This window comes from Macadamia integrifolia, chromosome 13 (assembly GCF_013358625.1).
Source record: "Macadamia integrifolia cultivar HAES 741 chromosome 13, SCU_Mint_v3, whole genome shotgun sequence".
Classification (NCBI taxonomy): Eukaryota; Viridiplantae; Streptophyta; class Magnoliopsida; order Proteales; family Proteaceae; genus Macadamia; species Macadamia integrifolia.
In genome coordinates, this window is record NC_056569.1 from 13729497 (window position 1) to 13749434 (window position 19938).

The window sequence follows — 19938 nt, forward strand, 5'->3', positions numbered from 1 at the left end:
ATTGCACCACCGACTGACCTTGATCTTCTATGAAGGGTTCAAGTGAGAGCGTACCTGTCGGGACCTGATAGATGGTGAACTATACCTGAGCGGGGCAAAGCAAGAGGAAACTCCGATGGGGGCCCGCAGCGATGCGAACGTGTAAATTGTTTATCTAACTTGGGAATAGGGGCGAAAGACTAATCGAACCATCTAGTAGTTGGTTCCCTCCGAAGTTTCCCTCAGGATAGCTAGAGCCCGCGGGTGAGTTCTATCGGGTAAAGCCAATGATTAGAGGCATCAGGGGTGCAACGTCCTTAACCTATTCTCAAACTTTAAATAGGCAGGACAGCATGACTACTTCGTTGAGCCACACCATGGAATCAAGAGCTTCAAGTGGGCCATTTTTGGTAAGCAGAATTGGTGATGCGGGATGAACCGAAAGTCAGGTTACGGTGTCGAATTGCACGCTAACCTAGAACCCACAAAGGGTGTTGGTCGATTAAGACAATAGGATGGTGGTCATGGAAGTCGAAATCCGCTAAGGAGTGTGTAACAACTCACCTACCGAATCAACTAGCCTCGAAAATGGATGGCGCTAAAGCGCGCAATCTATACCCGGCCATTAGGGCAATTGCCAGGCCCTGATGAGTAGGAGGCATGGTAGTCATCGTAAAACCTGGGGCATGAGCCCGGGCGGAGCAGTTGTCTGTGCAGATCTTGGTGGTAGTAGCAAATATTCAAATGAGAACTTTAAAGGCCGAAGAGGTGGAAGGTTCCATATGAACGGCACTTGCACATGGGTTAGTTGATCCAAAGGGACAGGGGAAGCCCGTCAGAGAGCGTGTATACACACATGCTCCGAAAGGGAATCGGGTTAAAATTCCTGAACCGGGACGTGGTGGTTGACGGCAATGTTAGGAAGTCCAGAGACGTCGGCGGGGGCCTCGGGAAGAGTTATCTTTTCTATTTAACAGTCTGCCCACCCTGGAAATGGCTCAGCTGGAGGTAGGGTCCAGCGGCTGGAAGAGCACCACACGTCTCGTGGTGTCTAGTGCACCCCCAGTGGCCCTGGAAAATCCAGAGGACCAAGTGCCGACCACGCCTGGTCGTACTCATTACCGATTCAGGTCTCCAAGTTGAATAGCTTCTGGTCGATGGAACAATGTAGGCAAGGGCAGTCGGCAAAATGGAACCACAACCTCGGGAAAAGGATTGGCTCTGAGGGTTGGGTATGGGAGTCCCAGTCTAGAACCCATCGATTGTCAGCGGACTGCTCAAGCTACTTTCGTGGAAAGAGCGGAACACCACGTGTCAATCAGGGGATGGACTGGGAACGACCCCCTTGGGGGCCTTCCCCGGGCGTCGAATAGTCGACTCAGAACTTATACGGACAAGGGGAATCCGACTATTTAATTAAAACAAAGCATTGCGGTTGTCACACCCCGTTCACATAGAACCGGGCTAGTGACCGGGTTAACACCGGTTAACCCAAACTTTCCAGGATCATCTGATACAGTATCCAACCACAGCATACACACAACTAAGAAAGTGTTCATCAGTTTAGCGGAAGACTTAATTTACCTGTAAATATTCCCATTATACTTGATACCCAAATTGTAATACATAGTTTAGTACATGTGGGCCCGCAGGCATGATATTTACACAAAAAGAATACAATTTACATATCAAGTACACAAAAGGGATCATCAAAAATCAAAGAGTACAGCCCAGCTCGGTATCAAAGGGATCATCAAAATCAAAGAGTACAACTCAGCTCGGTATCAAAGGGATCATCAAAATCAAAGAGTACAGCTCAACTCGGTATCAAAGAGATCATCAAAATCACAGAGTACAGCTCAGCTCGGTATCAAAGGGATCATCAAAATCAGAGTCAAGCTCAGCTCGGTATCAAAACTGCGATCCCACAGCACAGCCCTTGCACGGGCAATCTGTGTCATGCTTTAATTCCTCGGGGACCCACCAATCCTCTTCAAGGAATTCAACTGTGGGGCCTGACCCTTGCTCTTCAGGTTGATGACCTGCAAAATCCTCTAAAAGGGGTGTACATGTGGGATGAGCTCACTAGCTCAGTAAGTGAAAAGAAGGACCACACAGCGGTCCACACAAAAAAACACAACCATATGCACAATATGCTATGCAATTCATTTTTAATCACTTCCACTTAAACAACATTACTAAGTCTTTGGTTTAGTGCTACTACAACCACAGTGCGCGTATACCCCAGGTACGAGCCGCGAACTCCATCCCACGATATGCCCATAGGGCTGTCGAAGAAGGCCCACCGTGAGTACTCGGAAAAGTAAAACATGCCGACCACCAGCTCTCAACATAAAAGTAAATGACAGAAAATAAAGGTGCTGACTACAGCAATTTAAAAGCAGTACGATTCGCCTTCTTGAATATACCACCGGGGTTGCCGACTGTCCTAATGACCAGCCAGGGATATGTCTAACCGCCACAGTGACCCCACAACCGCGACCACTGCTTCCCCCCAAATGGTAACCCAACACCTCAACCCCTGTTGGGAAGGGTCGTAGCACGGGAAGATGATAATCCTACACCGCATGCTCCTATATGACATAGTACGATTGCATAGTACCTCCGCGTCCCATTCCACGAGCCACCAATGCACTCGTTTCTAAGCCAACTACGGTATCTAGTCTATTAATGCATTATGCACAATGATGTCAACATTCATCACATAAGCACATCACCATTTGACATTGAGAAAATAAACACAACACGCATGGCATAAAAATATGAGGATGACTAAGCTACATAGCATTTGTATGATGACATGGCTAGTCTAGATACAATTAAATGAATGCCAAACAAGCCTTGAAACAAGGTCAAACATCCTCTCCCCACTTACCTGTAGTGTACAAAGATTCACGTTTGGTACTGGTGAGATCCGGTGCGAGAAGCGTAAGTTTTGGTCAACCTATCATAAGTGACTGGGGTTAGTATTTCACCACTTTGGGGTCAAAACTAACAAGATTTGATGACAAAATCATGTTTAGAATCCTAAAAGAAGGTCGTACGTCCGTTTTGGGTCCATTCGGACGTAAAAATCACGTTGGGAGCCTCTCGGGTGGGTCGGACAGCCCACCTGTCATGACCCACTAATCATGACCGGCAGGTAGGTCAACCCATCGGTCCTGACCCACCGGTCATGACCGACGGCAAACCTGCCCATCGGTCAGCCCACCGGTAGGGCCCATCGACGGGCAGGTTGGCCCATCAATCGGCCCACCGGTTGGGCCCTCCGGTTGGCCCCGAGGGCCTGCCCTCTCAAGCGGGTGCCCTCAGGTGGGCCATTTGGCCCATCGGTCTTGGCCCACCAGTCCTCGCAGAAAAACACCATTTTTCCCTAAAACCTTCCCCAACCTTTGGGGAATCAAATGGGGCTTTTCCAAACCCATTCTCCACATATTCAAAGTCTCATAAAATGGTCCTAACCTAGATCTAGGTTAGATTTAAGGACTGGAATCCATCTTACCTTCTCTGCTCAAGAACTCGTTCAAAAACCCCAAAATCACTTCAAATCACCAATGCTCATATCCTTCAAACTCAATACATAAACCATCTATTAAACCTTAGATTCATCATCTCAAGGAGGATTTACAAAACCTCAAGAAACACTACCCAAATCAAGGGTTTTACTTGGGTATGGTGAAAGTTTAAGGAACCTAGCCTTTGCTCACCTCTAAATGTAGATCTCGTGTTGGAGATCACTCTTCCGACGTCGGAATGGGAAGATCAAACCTTGGCACCGCTGAAAACCATTTCTTCTTCCTCTTCCTTCCCCTTTCTTCTTCGTTCTCTTTTCTCTCTTCGTTTCTCACTCCTCTTAAATCTTCCCACCAACCATTCAGTGTAATAAATGAGATATTGAAAAAAACACAAATCCTGCTATTTATACTTTCTTAAAATCATTAGTGACACATGGGTGGGTCACTCAGGTGGGCGGATGCGCCCACCTGTGACCGCTCACCTAAGGGCTGAAAATTGGCCACCAAGTGGGATTTTGATGGAATTTGACTCTCGGTACGAATCTCGCTCTCGGCATAAGATATAATATACGTATGTGCTTTAAGATACGGCTACATACCTGCTTTATCCATACATGGCCTTATGATATGTGAATGTACACGGCTTGGGTACACCCATCTCCTCTGGCACTGACTAGGACTTGTCTGGCCAGCCGGTGTTCAAAGTCACCCTTGCCATCATAGTCCATAAGGAACCCGCCTTAACCCTCTCCGGTTCGGGTCCTGTATGGTTAAACCGGGTCAACCGTGTAATCAGACCGGGTTTAAGAAGTAGGGTATTACATTTACCCCCCCCCCCTTTCTGAAAATTTCGTCCTCAAAATTGGCATACCTGGTTGTTCAAAAAGATGAGGGTACTTGGCTTGGATTTCATCCTCTTTCTCCCAAGATGCTTCTTCAAGTGAATGATTTGCCCATCGCACCTTTACGTAGGAAATGGAGCGGTTGCGAAGGGTTTTCACCTTTCGGTCCAAAATTTCAGCTGGCTGCTCTGTATAGGTCATATCAGCTTCTAGATATTCTGGTTCCACGGGTAATACATGAGATGGATCATGAACGTATCGCTTCAGCATGGATACATGAAATACGTTATGAACATCCCCGAGTGAAGATGGCAGAGCAAGCATGTAGGCTACTGAGCCAACCCAGGCTAATATCTCAAATGGGCCAATGTATCTTGGGCTCAACTTCCCCCTTCTGTGAAATCTTTGCAACCCCTTAGTAGGAGAGATCTTGAGAAACACCTTTTCTCCTGGATGAAATTCAATGTCTTTTCTGCGGTTGTCTGCATAGCTCTTTTGATAAGACTGAGCTGCTTTAATCCGTTCTTGAATAACATTGACCTTGTCACAAGTCATCTGTATCATTTCAGGTCCTAACATTCGGCGTTCGCCTACCTCATCCCAATACAAAGGAGTTATACACCTCCTACCATATAATGTCTCATACGGAACCATCCCAATTGTAGCTTGGTAACTGTTGTTATAGGCAAACTCCATAAGGGGTATATATTCTTCCCAACTACCACACATTTCCATTGCACATGCCTTGAGCTCTAATATTTGTATGGTTTGCTCCGACTGACCATCAGTCTGTGGGTGAAAAGCAGTACTCAAATTCAATTATGATCCTAAGGCATGCTGGAAGCTTTTCCAAAATCTGGAAGTGAATCTTGGGTCTCTGTCTGATATAATGCTCACTAGCACTCCATGCAAGTGCACTATGTTATCCATATAAAGTTGTGCTAATTTGGCCATAGAGAACTTGGTCTTGATGGGAATGAAATGAGTAGTCTTAGTAAGCCGATCAACGATCACCCATATCGCATCCATCCCCTTAGGTGTACATAGTAGTCCAGTGACGAAGTCCATTGTAATCCTATCCCACTTCCAGTCTGGTACTGGGAGTGGCTGAAGAGTACCATAAGGTCGATGCCTCTTAGCTTTTACTTTCTGGCATGTAAGACAAGTTGCTACATATAGAGCTATTGTGACTTTCATGCTTGGCCACCAGTAATTTTGTTTGAGGTCTTTATATATCTTTGTACTTCCTGGGTGGAGTGAGTACTCGGAGCTATGTGCTTCTCGCACTATCTTGTCTTGTATATCCAAATCATCGGGTACACACAATCTGCCTCGAAACATCAATGCCCCATCACTGGCTAAAACAAAATCTGGGTCGTTCATTGTTTGATCTTGAACGATAACTTTGATCCGCTGTAATTCAGGATCCAAAGGTTGTTTCATTATTACCTCTTTCCTAATAGTCGGATGCACCTGTAGAGCCACCATGGATACAGTCAACCATTTAAGGTTTTCTGGTTGACGTTCAAACTCTAAGGTTGCTCCTTCATATAAGAGAGCTTCATCCATTAGCGTCGCCTCTTATACAAGTGGTGGGCTGACTGCTAAGTATGAGAGTGACACAGTCTGTGCCTTCCGACTCAACGCATCTGCCACTACATTAGCCCTGCCAGGATGATATTGAATGTCACAGTCATAATCCTTCATGAGCTCAAGCCATCTCCTCTGCCTCATGTTCAAATCCTTCTGGGTGAAAAAGTACTTAAGGCTTTTGTGATCACTGTATATCTCGCACTTCTCCCCATACAAGCAATGTCGCCAAATCTTAAGGGCAAAAATGACTGCGGCTAGTTCCAAGTCATGAGTGGGGTAGTTCTTCTCATACTCCTTTAGTTGTCGGGAAGCATATGCTATCAGCTTTCCGAGTTGCATAAGAACACAACCCAACCCAACTTTGGAAGCATCAGTGTAGACTGTCATTCCACCTGTGCCTTCAGGGATGGTCAACACAGGGGCCGACACCAACCTCTTTTCAACTCCTGAAAACTCGTCTTGCATTCCTCTACCCAGTCAGACTTCATACCCTTTTTTTTCAACTTAGTCATTGGTGCTGAGATCCGAGCAAAAATCTCAATGAAGCGCCGATAATATCTAGCCAAACCCAAGAAGCTTCTAATTTCAGTGACATTTTTAGGGCTTTCCGACTCTACTACTGCTTTCACCTTATCAGGATCCACCTCGACTCCGGCCTTAGACACTACGTGCCCAGGAATCCAACTTGCTTAAGCCAAAATTTACATTTTCTGTATTTGGCAAACAATTGTTGTTCTCTCAACCTTTGTAACACCATTCTCAAATGTTGAGTCTGCTCCTCTTCTGTCTTGGAGTAGATCAAGATGTCATCAATAAAAATAATTACCCATTTATCGAGGACATCGTGAAATACTCGATTTATTAAATCCATGAATGCTGCCGGTGCATTGGTTAACCCAAAAGATAACACTAGGAACTCATAGTGACCATACCGAGTCCTGAATGTTGTCTTAGGTATGTCGCCGCTCTTTATCTTGAGATGATAATAGCCTGATCGAAGGTCTATCTTTGAAAATACCTTGGCACCCTGCAGTTGGTCAAATAAATCATCAATGTGTGGCAATGGGTACCGGTTCTTAATGGTTAGCTTATTCAATTCCCGGTAATCAATGCACATACGCAAGCTGCCATCCTTCTTCTTGACAAACAATACTGGGGCACCCCAAGGTAAAACACTTGGGTGAATAAAACCCTTCTCCAACAATTCTTGCAACTGCATCTGCAACTCCTTCAGTTCGGCTGGTGCCATCCGGTATGGGGCTTTAGACACTGGAGCTGCTCCAGGAACCAAGTCTATGGCAAACTCCAACTCTCTATCAGGCAGTAAATGCATCAAATCATCTGGAAATATGTCAAGAAACTCTTTAACCACCTTTACCTCTTCTAGAGGTGTAATCCTTGCATCAACATCAAGTACCGATGCTAAGTAGCCTTGACATCCACTCTCCAACAACTTTACCGCTTGAAGGGCGGAGACGAGGACCTTTCTAGCCCGTTTCACTTTATCTGCTCGGTATACCCATTCTTTTCCTTCATCATCTATCACCCTAATTAATTTTTCAGCACACATCACAATCGCTCGATGGGCCGAAAACCAATCCATGCCTAGTATAACATCAAAATTTTGTATATTGAACTTAATGAGTTGTGCATCCAATTTCTTCCCACTAATTTCCACTGGGCACGGCCCATACACCTCCTTCAATTGTGTAACTTTACCAGTACGCATACTAACAATCATCCCATGATCTAGGGTCTTGGGTGGCATACCAAGTTTCTCAACAAATCTCTTAGATACGAATGAATGTGTAGCTCCTGAATCGAATAAAACATAGGCTGGTATGCTGGATATAGATAGGACACCTAGTATACCAATGCATATAATTTCAGCAGGTCATGAATATTTAACATAAGGAAATTCTTAAATTTAAAATGTACCTGCTACCACTTCTGTTCTGGCCTCAGCTTCCTCAACTGATAGGGCATACATCCTTCCCTGCGGTTGATTCCCCCGAGTTAAGGGAGGTCGGTACGCAGAGGGCTGACTGGAGGGCAAGGCTGGTCTGACCCGACAGTCTTTAGCATAGTGCCCATAGGAATGGCAGTTAAAGCAATGGATCTGAGATGCCAAAACTGGGGCGGGGCCCCTCTGCACTTGACCCGTTGAAGATGAAGGTCGGGGTGGCCTTGGAACTATAGGTACCGCACTAGTGTTTGGGCGGAAAGATGTAGAGCCTAAACCACTAGCTGGTCGAGGAGGGTAGCTAGATGGCCTATAGGGCTGCCTTTATGTAGGCCTAGAACTGTATGACCCACGGTATGCCTTGGAGGAGTTGCCCATATCCGGAAATGGATTTGTTCTCTTCCATAGTCCAGGTGTGAGGGATTGTTCTCTCTTCTGCTTATCTTCCATAGTCTTGGCCTTCTGCACAATCTGGCCATAGTCTGTCAAGTCTAAGACCTCAAGTACAGACCCAATGGATGCCTTTAGGCCCTTCAGAAATCTTATAGTCTTTTCTTCAACTGTCCGCATATGCCTAGGGGAAAAATGGAACAAGCTCTCAAACTGCTACTGATACTCAAGGATAGTCTTACTTCCTTGAGTTAAGGCCATAAATTCCATCTCCTTACGGCCCCTGAAGCTACGTGGGTAATGATTGTCCAAGAACAACTCCTTTAACTGCTCCCAAGTGGGTTCCGGATGTGCGGCCAACAAAATGGGCTTGGAGGCTTGCCACCAAGAGTTGGCCTCCTTCTTGAATTGCAACCCCGCACAAATAAGTTTCTGTGCTTCAGTGCACTCAATCACCTCAAATATTTTCTCTAGCTCTTGGATCCATTGGTTCGGCTCCAAAGGATCACTCCCCACCTTAGAGAATACAGGTGGCAAGTTCCTCTTGAACGACTCCACTACCCTCGACGTATTATTCGCTGGCGGGTAATTGGGAGCATAAGCTAGATAGTAAGGGTATGGAGGGGGCACCACATGCGGAGGAACACTGAATGGCGGAATTGGAGGTGTACCTCCCACTTGTGGCCCCGTACCAGACCCTACAGGAGGGTCCTGTGGAGTAAGTATCCGGGGAGGCTGACCTGTTTGAGAAAGGTCCAATTGTTGATGTATAGCAGCCATAAATGCTTGCTATTGCCGAAGCATTTGTTGGTGGAAAGCCTGTTGTGACTGCTGGATTATGGTAGCAACATCCCCCGGAGTAATAACCGGTGGAGGGTCCGGAAGTGCAGTCATAGGTGGGTCCCCTTGTGCCCCACCCTGACCAAAGGTCTCTGGAGGTTGTGGAAGTGAGGTTTGCCCCACAGAGCGGGACCTTCTGGGATTCGGTGGTCGACCGACCGGACGAGGACCACGTGAGGTACCTCGTGCATTGCTACCGGATCTAGTACATACCATCGTATCCCTGTACCTGAAACATATCATACACCACATTGGTTAAACACCTTAGAATTGACATCAGCACATAATTATATGCCAACACACAGGGTATTATAGTGTGTGACCGCTTGCAACTAGCCATAACTTAATCCCGAAAATACAGGGCTAGTGCTTCAAGAAATGGACAATGGTCCCACTCGACCATATGGTGCTATCCACACACCCTTTTTTTTCAGGTATGTTATTATAAGAATATTAATAATTATTATTATTATAATAATACCCCCATTTTTTTTCAAGTATTCTCTCAACCGACGGGCTGCCACCGGCGGGCAGGTTGGGCCGTCAGTCCGCCCACCGGTCCAAATCTGTAATCGACGAGCTGACATTGTTGGGCAGGTTGGGCCGTCGGTGGGCCCGCCGGTCTACCCAAGTGAAAATTAAGAATTGGGCTTTTAAGCCCTTGTTCCTCATTTGTTCTCCCATTTCTTCCTCACTCTCTCTCTCTCTCTCAGGAAATTTTTGAGAGCTCCTTGACGCTTCCACTCGCGATCTCACTCAACGATCCGACGGTTTTGGGAAGATTCAACTCCTCTACCTACAAGTAAGTTTCTTCCTCATTTTCTTCTCAGAACGTGTACTTTGGGGGTAGAACTCATGTGTAGTCTTCAATCTCGATTCTTTTCCGTGTTTCTTTCCATAGAACAGTGATTTCATGTAAATGTGATGTTTTCTTCATGATTTATTTCTAGTTTTAGGATTTACTTCTCAAAACTTTTTTTTTTTTTAGAGAAACCCCAATCGTGCCCTAGTTTTCTCAAATTTGGGGATTTCTGCAATCTCTGCTCTTTTCTTCCCAACTAACAACTCAAATGCAATGCCTTATGTTTGATTTGTACTTGACATGTTGTAGAGATCATGGAAGGTCAGGTAGGCTTGAAATCCCTTCCCTTCCCATGAAAATCCATCCCTTTGTGTTGGGTTTCTTTGATTCTCTTTCACCTCAATATCATAATAGTAGATGTTTTTGCATATTCTAAATTGTAGAATGATGGCATTTCATCCATGAACATGTAAGCTTCATGCTTCACTCTATTGTGAGTCTTTTCATTTTTTCCTTAGATTGAACTTGCACAATGAGAATTGGGATTTTTCTATCATTCTTTACTTGCCATGCTATATATTCCCTTTCTGTCACATTGCTATTTTGCCATAATCTCTGTCTTGTCACTGGCCAGGCATTTCATTCATAGGCTTTTTATCATTCCTCACTTGTCACATTTTGTCACACTCTATTTTTCTATGATTTCTGTTTTGTCACTTACCATGCATTTCATCCATAGACTCTCTATCATTCCTCGCTTGTCACATTTTCTGTTTTGCGAGAATTGGGTTTTTGGGGCTTCCTCTTACTGCTCAGCCATCTATTTATTCCCTTTGTTATTCCTTTTTCCTTACTCACCATTCTTTCCTCTTTTCTTGCCAGGATGTCTTCTCGCAAGGGCAAGGAACCCGCATCCTCTTCCACTCGGCGTAAGACCACCGCTTCCAAATGGAAGAGTGCGGGGACTAGTTCTCCAGCCCCTCGCACAGGGCGACCCGGACCTGCCCCTATTGATCCTTCCGACTATGACGAGGAACTCTTCCGCTGTTCAGAGGTAGCAACCAACTGGCAGGCCTTCCTGAAGAGGTCTGTAATGATGGAGAAGATTGTGGTAGTTGACGACTTCCACAAGGTTCAACTTCAGGAGAGGTTCACCACACTGGGTTGGCAGTCTATCCTCCACATAGATCATCCGTGCTACGAGCAGCTGGTTCGTAGATTCTACTGTAACCTGGAGGTTTCCTACCAGTACAGAGAGTATGCGATAACTAGTATGGTGAAGGGGGTGGACATTTAGCTGACCGTGGACACCCTGGCCAGTATTTTGGGTATTTCTTCAGTTGGGCACCGCTTCTACAGTCCTCCCAGGAGTAAGCCCATGGGCCCATTCTTGAGTTCAAAGACACCGGACCACATCTATGAGACCATCTGTGGCAGCAGGGAGTGTCTGGATTCTGAGACATCTTTCCCAAAGGTTCGTGTGTTTGCCCATTTGGTCCAGTTCAACTTGCTCCCCAGAGGAGGTCACCGAAACCAGGTGGGCTTCATGGCGGCCTTCTTAGCCTTCTGCATTTATAAGGCTTTAGAGGGGGGTGACGAGCACTTGTGCTTGCCTTAAGTCATCCTCAAGACCATGGAGCACCATACTTCTCACCCCGAGGATGGAGGATTTTCATATGGTAGGATCCTCACCAGGATCTTCGAGTTCTTTGGGGTGGACCTGAGTGGTGAGGAGGGGAAGATGCCAGCAGATAAGTTTGACAGGGGAAATCTATTGAGGGTGGGTCTCCACACTCTCATGGATGTACCTCAGAGAGCAAGAGCTCAGAGAGGTAGGGATAGGAGGGCTGCCCCTAGGGAGGATGTTCCCATGGAGGAGGAGTCTAGTGAGGAGGATGAGGACTATGTTCCTCAGGGTGGGGAGGATGATTTTGTGGACGAAGACATCCTTGAGGAGGTGCCTCATGAGTCGAGAGGTGCTGATCCTGGCTTCACTAGAGCTGCAGGCCCACAGCATAGAGCCCCACCACCTGAGAGTGGTGCATATGATTTTGAGGGCATGATGTCTACTATGAGGGCTTTGAAGGAATGGCAAGATCAGCTGCTAAGGAGACTGGATGAGAGCGCTTCTAGGTAGGAAAACATCCTGGAGAGGCAGGCTACTTTGGAGAATTCCTTTCTCAGACTGGGCCAGGACTTGGATACAACGGCCAATGCCATTTTAACAGATTTTGGCCGACTTCGGAGGGATGTATAGCTGGTGAACTCGAGGTTTGACTACTACGACCGTCGACTCAATGTTAACTCTAGACCTCAGGTGAACGGAGTAGTAGTATTGGACGATAACGATGATCAATGAGGACTTAGCTCGTCCACACCAGCTTCTCACCTGTTTCATGTTATTGATCTTATTGTATTTTTCTTTCTTTTCTCATTCTTTGTACTTTCTCTATAACTGGACTCATTTGTGGGGTGATGTGTTTTGATGGTGGTTTGTGGTGAATTTGTATGTTTGATAACTTGTGTAGTTCAGTTGTGGTGTCTTTTGTTAATTATGACCATTGATATTTATATATATGTTGTTTATCAGGTGTTTGTGTGGAAAATTTTTGGAAATCTCGTTTTGCGCCGTTATGCTGCCGAAATTTTGTTAAACTCGTACTCGATTGGTTATGACATCAATTAATTAATCTTTTATTTTCTGTCATGCATGCCATGAATGCAATAACTAAATGCAACCATTTTTATTACTTTCTTTCTTTGGCTTTTATCTCTTTAAAGTTTTTTTTTTTACATTAACCCAATCCCATTTCCTATTATAGATTCTATGGGGTCTAATGGTATGCTGTGAGTGGAATAGAGCATCACGCTCTAATACCACCGTTGTCACACCCCGTTCACACAGAACCGGGCTAGTGACCGGGTTAACACCGGTTAACCCAAACCTGCCAGGATCATCTGATACAGTATCCAACCACAGCATACACACAACTAAGAAAGTGTTCATCAGTTCAGCGGAAGACTTAATTTACCTATAAATATTCCCATTATACTTGATACCCAAATTGTAATACATAGTTTAGTACATGTGGGCCCGCAGGCATGATATTTACACAAAATGAATACAATTTACATATCAAGTACACAAAAGGGATCATCAAAAATCAAAGAGTACAACTCAGCTCGGTATGAAAGGGATCATCAAAATCAAAGAGTACAGGTCAGCTCGGTATCAAAAGGATCATCAAAATCAAAGAGTACAGCTCAGCTCAGTATCAAAGAGATCATCAAAATCAAAGAGTACAGCTCAGCTCGGTATCAAAGGGATCATCAAAATCACAGAGTACAGCTCAGCTCGGTATCAAAGGGATAATCAAAATTAGAGTCAAGCTCAGCTCGGTATCAAAACTACAGTCTCGCAGCACAGCCCTCGCATGGGCAATCCGTGTCGTGCTCTAATTCCTCGGGGACCCACCAATCCTCTTCAAGGAATTCAACTGTGGGGCCCGACCCTTGCTCTTTAGGTTGATGACCTGTAAAATCCTCTAAAATGGGTGCACACGTGGGATGAGCTCACTAGCTCAGTAAGTGAAAAGAAGGACCTCACAGCGGTCCACACAACAAAACACAACCATATGCACTATATGCTATGCAATTCATTTTTAATCACTTCCACCTAAACAACAATACTAAGTCTTTGGTTTAGTCCTACTACAACCATAGTGCGCGTATACCCTGGGTACGAGCCGCGAACTCCATCCCGCGATACGCCCATAGGGCTGTCGAAGAAGGCCCACCGTGAGTACTCGAAAAAGTAAAACATGCCGACTACCGGCTCTCAACATAAAAGTAAATGACAGAAAATAAAGGTGTTGAATCCAACAATTTAAAAGCAGTACGATTAGCCCTCTTGAATATACCACCGGGGTTGCCGACTGTCCTAATGACCAGCCGGGCGTATGTCTAACCGCCACAGTGACCTGACAACCGCGACCATTGCTATGCACTCGTTTCCAAGCCGACTATGGCATCTAGTCTATTAATGCGTTATGCACAATGATGTCAATATTCATCACATAAGCACATCACCATTTGACATTGAGAAAATAAACACAACACGCATGGCATAAAAATATGAGGATGACTAAGCTACATAGCATTTGCATGATGACATGGCTAGTCTAGATACAATTAAATGAATGCGAAACAAGCCTTGAAACAAGGTCAAACGTCCTCTCCCCACTTACCTGTAGTGTACAAAGATTCACGCTTGGTACGGGTGAGATCTAGTGTGAGAAGCGTAAGTTTTGGTGAACCTATCATAAGTGACTGGGGTTAGTATTTCACCACTTTGGGGTCAAAACTAACAAGATTTGATGACAAAATCATGTTTAGAATCCTAAAAGAAGGTGGAACATCCGTTTTGGGTCCATTCGGATGTAAAAATCACGTTAGGAGACTCTCGGGTGGGTCGGACAGCCCACCTGTCATAACCCACCAATCATGACCGGCGGGTAGGTCGACCCACCGGTCATGACCGACGGGCAGGTTGGCCCGCCGATCGGCCCGTCAGTAGGGCCCACCGATTGGCCCCAAGAGCCCTGTCATGACCGACGGGCAGGTTGGCCCGTCGATCGGCCCACCGATTGGGCCCATCGGTTGGCCCCGAGGGCCTACCCTCTTAGGCGGGTGCCCTCAGGTGGACCATTTGGCCCACCGGTCTTGGTGGAAAAATTCCATTTTTCCCCAAAACCTTCCCCAACCTTTGGGGAATCAAATGGGCTTTTCCAAACCCATTCTCCACACATTCAAAGTCTCATAAGATGGTTCTAACCTAGATCTAGGTTAGATTTAGGGACTGGAAGCCATCTTACCTTCTTTGCTCAAGAACTCGTTCAAAAACCCCAAAATCACTTCAAATCACCAATGCTCCTCCAACCGTGGAAACACTTCTTCAAATCCTTCAAAATCAATACATAAACCATCTATTAAACCTTAGATTCATCATCTCAAGGGGGATTTACAAAACCTCAAGAAACACTACCCAAATCAAGGGTTTTACTTGGGTATGGTGAAAGTTTAAGGAACCTAGCCTTTGCTCACCTCTAAACATAGATCTCGTGTTTGAGATCGCTCTTCCGGCGTCGGAATGGGAAGATCAAACCTTGGCATCGCTGAAAACCATTTCTTCTTCCTCTTCCTTCCAATTTCTTCTTCGTTCTCTTTTCTCTCTTCGTTTCTCACTCCTCTTAAATCTTCCCACCAACCATTCAGTGTAATAAATGAGATATTGAAAAAAACACAAATCCTGCTCTTTATACTTTCTTAAAATCATTAGTGACGCATGGGTGGGTCACTCAGGTGGGCGGATGTGCCCACCCATGACCGCCCACCTGAGGGCCGAAAATTGGCCACCAAATGGGATTTTGATAGAATTTGACTCTCGGCACGAATCTCGCTCTCGGCATAAGATATAATATACGTATGCGCTTTAAGATACGGCTACATACCTGCTTTATCCGTACATGGCCTTATGATATGTGCATGTACATGGCTTTGGTACACTTGTCTCCTCTAGCACTAACTCAGACTTGTCTGGCCAGCCAGTGTTCAAAGTCACCCTTGCCATCATGGTCCATAAGGAACCCGCCTTAACCCTCTCCGGTTCGGGTCCTACATGGTTAAATCGGGTCAACCGTGTAACCAGACCGAGTCTAAGAAGTAGAGTATTACAACGATGGTCCCTGCAAATGCTCACGCAATGTGATTTCTGCCCAGTGCTCTGAATTCAAAGTGAAGAAATTCAACCAAGCGCGGGTAAATGGTGGGAGTAACTATGACTCTCTTAAGGTAGCCAAATGCCTCATCATCTAATTAGTGACGCGCATGAATGGATTAACGAGATTCCCACTATCCCTATCTACTATCCAGTGAAACCATAGCCAAGGGAACGGGCTTGCAAGAATCAGTGGGGAAAGAAAACCCTGTTGAGCTTGACTCTAGTTCGACTTTGTGAAATGACTTGAGTGGTGTAGGATAAGTGGGAGCTAGAAACGGTGCAAGTGAAATACCACTACTTTTAGCATTATTTTACTTACTTCGTGAGTTGGAGGCGGGGCTCTGCCCCTCCTTTTGGACCCAAGGCCCTCCTCAATAGGGTGATCCAGGCGGAGGACATTGTCAGGTGGGAAGTTTGGCTGGGGCGGCACATCTGTTAAAAGATAACACAGGTGTCCTAAGATGAGCTCAACGAGAATAGAAATCTCGTGTGGAATAAAAGGGTAAAAATTCATTTGATTCTGATTTCCAGTACAAATACGAACCATGAAAGCGTGGCCTATCGATCCTTTAGACCTTTGGAATTTAAAGCTAGAGGTGTCAGAAATGTTACCTTAGGGATAACTGGCTTGTGGCAGCCAAGCATTCATAGCGACGTTGCTTTTTTATCCTTCGATGTCAGCTCTTCCTATCATTGCAAAGCAGAATTCACCAAGTGTTGGATTGTTCACCCACCAATAGGGAATGTGAGCTAGGTTTAAATCATCATGAGACAGGTTAGTTTTACCCTACCGATGACAGTGTCATGATAGTAATTCAACCAAGTACGAGAGGAACCGTTGATTCACACAATTGGTCATCGCACTTAGTTGAAAAGCAAGTGGCGTGAAGCTGTCGTGTGCCGGATTATGATTGAATGCCTCTAAGTCAGAATCCAGGCTAAAGAAGCGATGCATGTCTCCATCACCGATTTTTTAACCCGCAGTAGGGGTCCTCCGACCCCCAGAGGCACGTGTCATTGGCCAAGCCCCCATAGTGGACGTGTTTTGTGGGCTGCCTTGAAGTGTAATTCCTGTCAGGCGATGGGTAGAATCCTTTGCAGAAGACTAAAATACACGATGGGGTATTGTAAGTGGTAGAGTGGCCTTGCTACCACGATCCACTGAGATTCAGCCCCGTGTTGCATCGATTCGTCCCCCCATCCTTTTCCCCTTTTCTTTTCACCCAAATATTTCTAATTTTACCCCCACACCCTCCTGAGGCTAGGATTGTCCACGCATGGCCCCAGGTATGCCCAAGTGTTAACTACCCCAACGGTTGCCTGAGTATGGTTATGCATGTTGCCCAAGTGAAGTGTGCCTATGTGTGCACATTGAGTGCCACTAAGTGTACACGTTGTCACGACCTGGCCAACATAGGCCTATGGACTTAGGCCATTGGGCTAAGTAAGGTCCAAGTTCTAGAGTTTTCTACAAAGGTGTAATAACTCTAGATAATTTTATTGTAGATATTTCTAGAAGATATTTATAGGAGATATTTTGGGAGAGATTTCTAGAGTTCTCCACTAAGGAGGTGGGAAGCTTTTAGTCTCCTCCGCAACCGTTGGATGGAGGACATTTGTAAATATCTTAGCCATCGATTATAACTTGGGGTGCCTACAAATAGGTGTTGCCTCATTTGGGAAAGACACTCACCAAGGACCAACCAAGAGTGTTCAACCGAGCAAGTGAGTTCTCAAGCCTTGTACTCAAGAGCTCTCTTGTGCAATACAAGTTCATTCTTCTCAAATTCACTCTTGTGTTCACTTCTTCTCCTCCCAAGTCCCTCAAGGAGGCTGGTTAGGCAGACTTAATGCGGAAGGTAGATGAGATGGCAACACAAGGTATAGGCATCGCTGTGGGCAAGGTTGCACTAGCGCGCATAAGGCTACTGGCGTCGTGGCAGGTTGCCGTGCACATGGATGCGGGCGTGGCTGCAATACCACACACATGGTTGCATGCCACCTCACGCACGACTGTGGGTAAGGCTCCACTATAGAGAGTATGGGTATAGGCTACTGCGCCCACATGGCTTGGGGCAAGGGTGCACCACCACGCGTAAGGTGGCAGGCAACAACGCACATTGCTACGGGAAAGGGTGCACAACCGCATGCAAGGTGGTAGGCATGGCCGAACATTTCTGTGGGCAATGGTGCAAGCTGCACACACCAGGCTACTGCCCCTGTCGCAGTTCCACGCACATGGCTGCGACCACGGCTACACATGCCCTACACAAGGTTACTCGCATGGCTGCACATGCTGCGCGAAAGGTTGCAGGCATGGCGCACATGACACGCCGATGGCTGCATAGCCACGCCCAAGGTTACATTCCATGCCGCACATACCGCACGCTTGGATGCCCTAACGCGCCCAAGGTTGTGGGCATGGTTGCACATACCACACCCCTGGCTGCCCCTACCACTCACAATTTTGTGTGTGTTGCTGCACATCGCCCTCCAAATCGCATGCATGGTTGCATGTGCCACGCCCATCGCTGCCTCACTTCGCGCTTGGTTTCGGGAGTTGCCAGACGTGCCGCACACGAGGTTGTAGGCATGGTTGCACCACCGTGCGTAAGGTTGGGTTATGTGGTCACACATGCATCGGGCATGGCCTCCCATGCGACGATTATGATGGCTGGCATGGCCGCACATGCCATGGGCATTTCAGCACATGGCACACATAAGGTTGCAGACATTGCTACACTTCTGTGCCCACATCTGCAGTCCCCCATGCACATGGCTCACACATGGGTGCTGCCGCGGTCCCTATGGCCCATGCAATAGAGGCTCCTTTGCGGCCTTCGGCTACACACGAGGCACCAACTGTTGCACATGTCAAGGCCATGCCCGCATAACATAGTTTGGGTCATTAAATCATGTTGTGCAAAACATCCCTTTGGGTTAGATAAGTCTTGCAATTGGCTATTTGGCACTCAAAGTACAATCATTTTCACTTAAATCCCGCATTTCCATATTTTTGGGTATTTTTCATAATGTTTCAATCATAAAATATTAAAAAACATCAAAATATGTTGGAATGGTCCAATATCTTTTTAGAACATTCTATCAACCTTTGGAAGACATCCGAAATTGAGTTTTCAGAAAAATACATTAAAATGAATTTTTCATAGTGTTTTGAATTTAATATGTTTTTTAATATTAAAAAATTAAATATTTATCAGAAAACTATGATTTTTATATGAAAATAATATTTGGATTTTTCCTCAATTTCATACCAATTTTCATTTGATTTGGATACTTGAAGCTCAAAAAAAAGTTCGGTATATTTTTTGGGGGGGTCATGTCTCCTTCTGGAAAGGGGCAAAGAGCATAATAGCTACCTTGAGGGAGGGGGTGCCACTCTCCCCGAGTGGTTTTTTAGGGGCCGCACAGTGGGGCAGCATACAATAAGCGGGCATGGTAGGAAAACCCAAAAGACCCATGGCATGGGAAAAAAAGTGAAATGGCACATCGGTTTCGATAAGTTAGCCCTTGGTGTGCGTCGAGGCCTGCCACTGCGTGCGGCTGGATACACATGCTTGCCTGCCTTGCGTGCCATGACCCTATAGCTGTTGTCACGTGTACCATTCGTGGCACAGCATGCCCAACGAAGGTGCACGTCCTCGCGAATGGTTAGCCCTTTTATTGCACAACGCCGCCCCCTTCTGCCGCACAGCGTTGCCTGCCACCATAGGCTATTGGGCGTACATGGCTGCCTACCATGTGCTGTCACACCCCCTCTTTTGCTGCCACATGTGCCCGTCGACACATAGCATGCACAACGAAGGCATGGCGTGTGAAAACATGTATATAGCACGTCCGTCCCGATGGTCATCCCCTCTGTCGCACACAGTTGCCTGCCATTGTGTGCTGCTGGGCACGCATGGCTGCCTGCCTTGCACTGTCGTGCCTCAACATCTTCCGCTACATGCGTCTGTCACCGTACAGCTTGCCCAAGAATGGCATGGCATGTGCAAAACACCTGCACGGTATGTCAGTTTCAAAGATTTGGCCCTTAGTGTGCGTTGTGCCTACCATGGGGTGCTGCTTGGCCCTCATGGTTGCCTACTATATTCCACTATGCCTCGACAGCTATTGCCTCCTACGCTCGTAGCTACAAATAAAGCCCAACAAAGGCTTGCATGTATATAAAAACAAGTACATGGCTCGTCTGT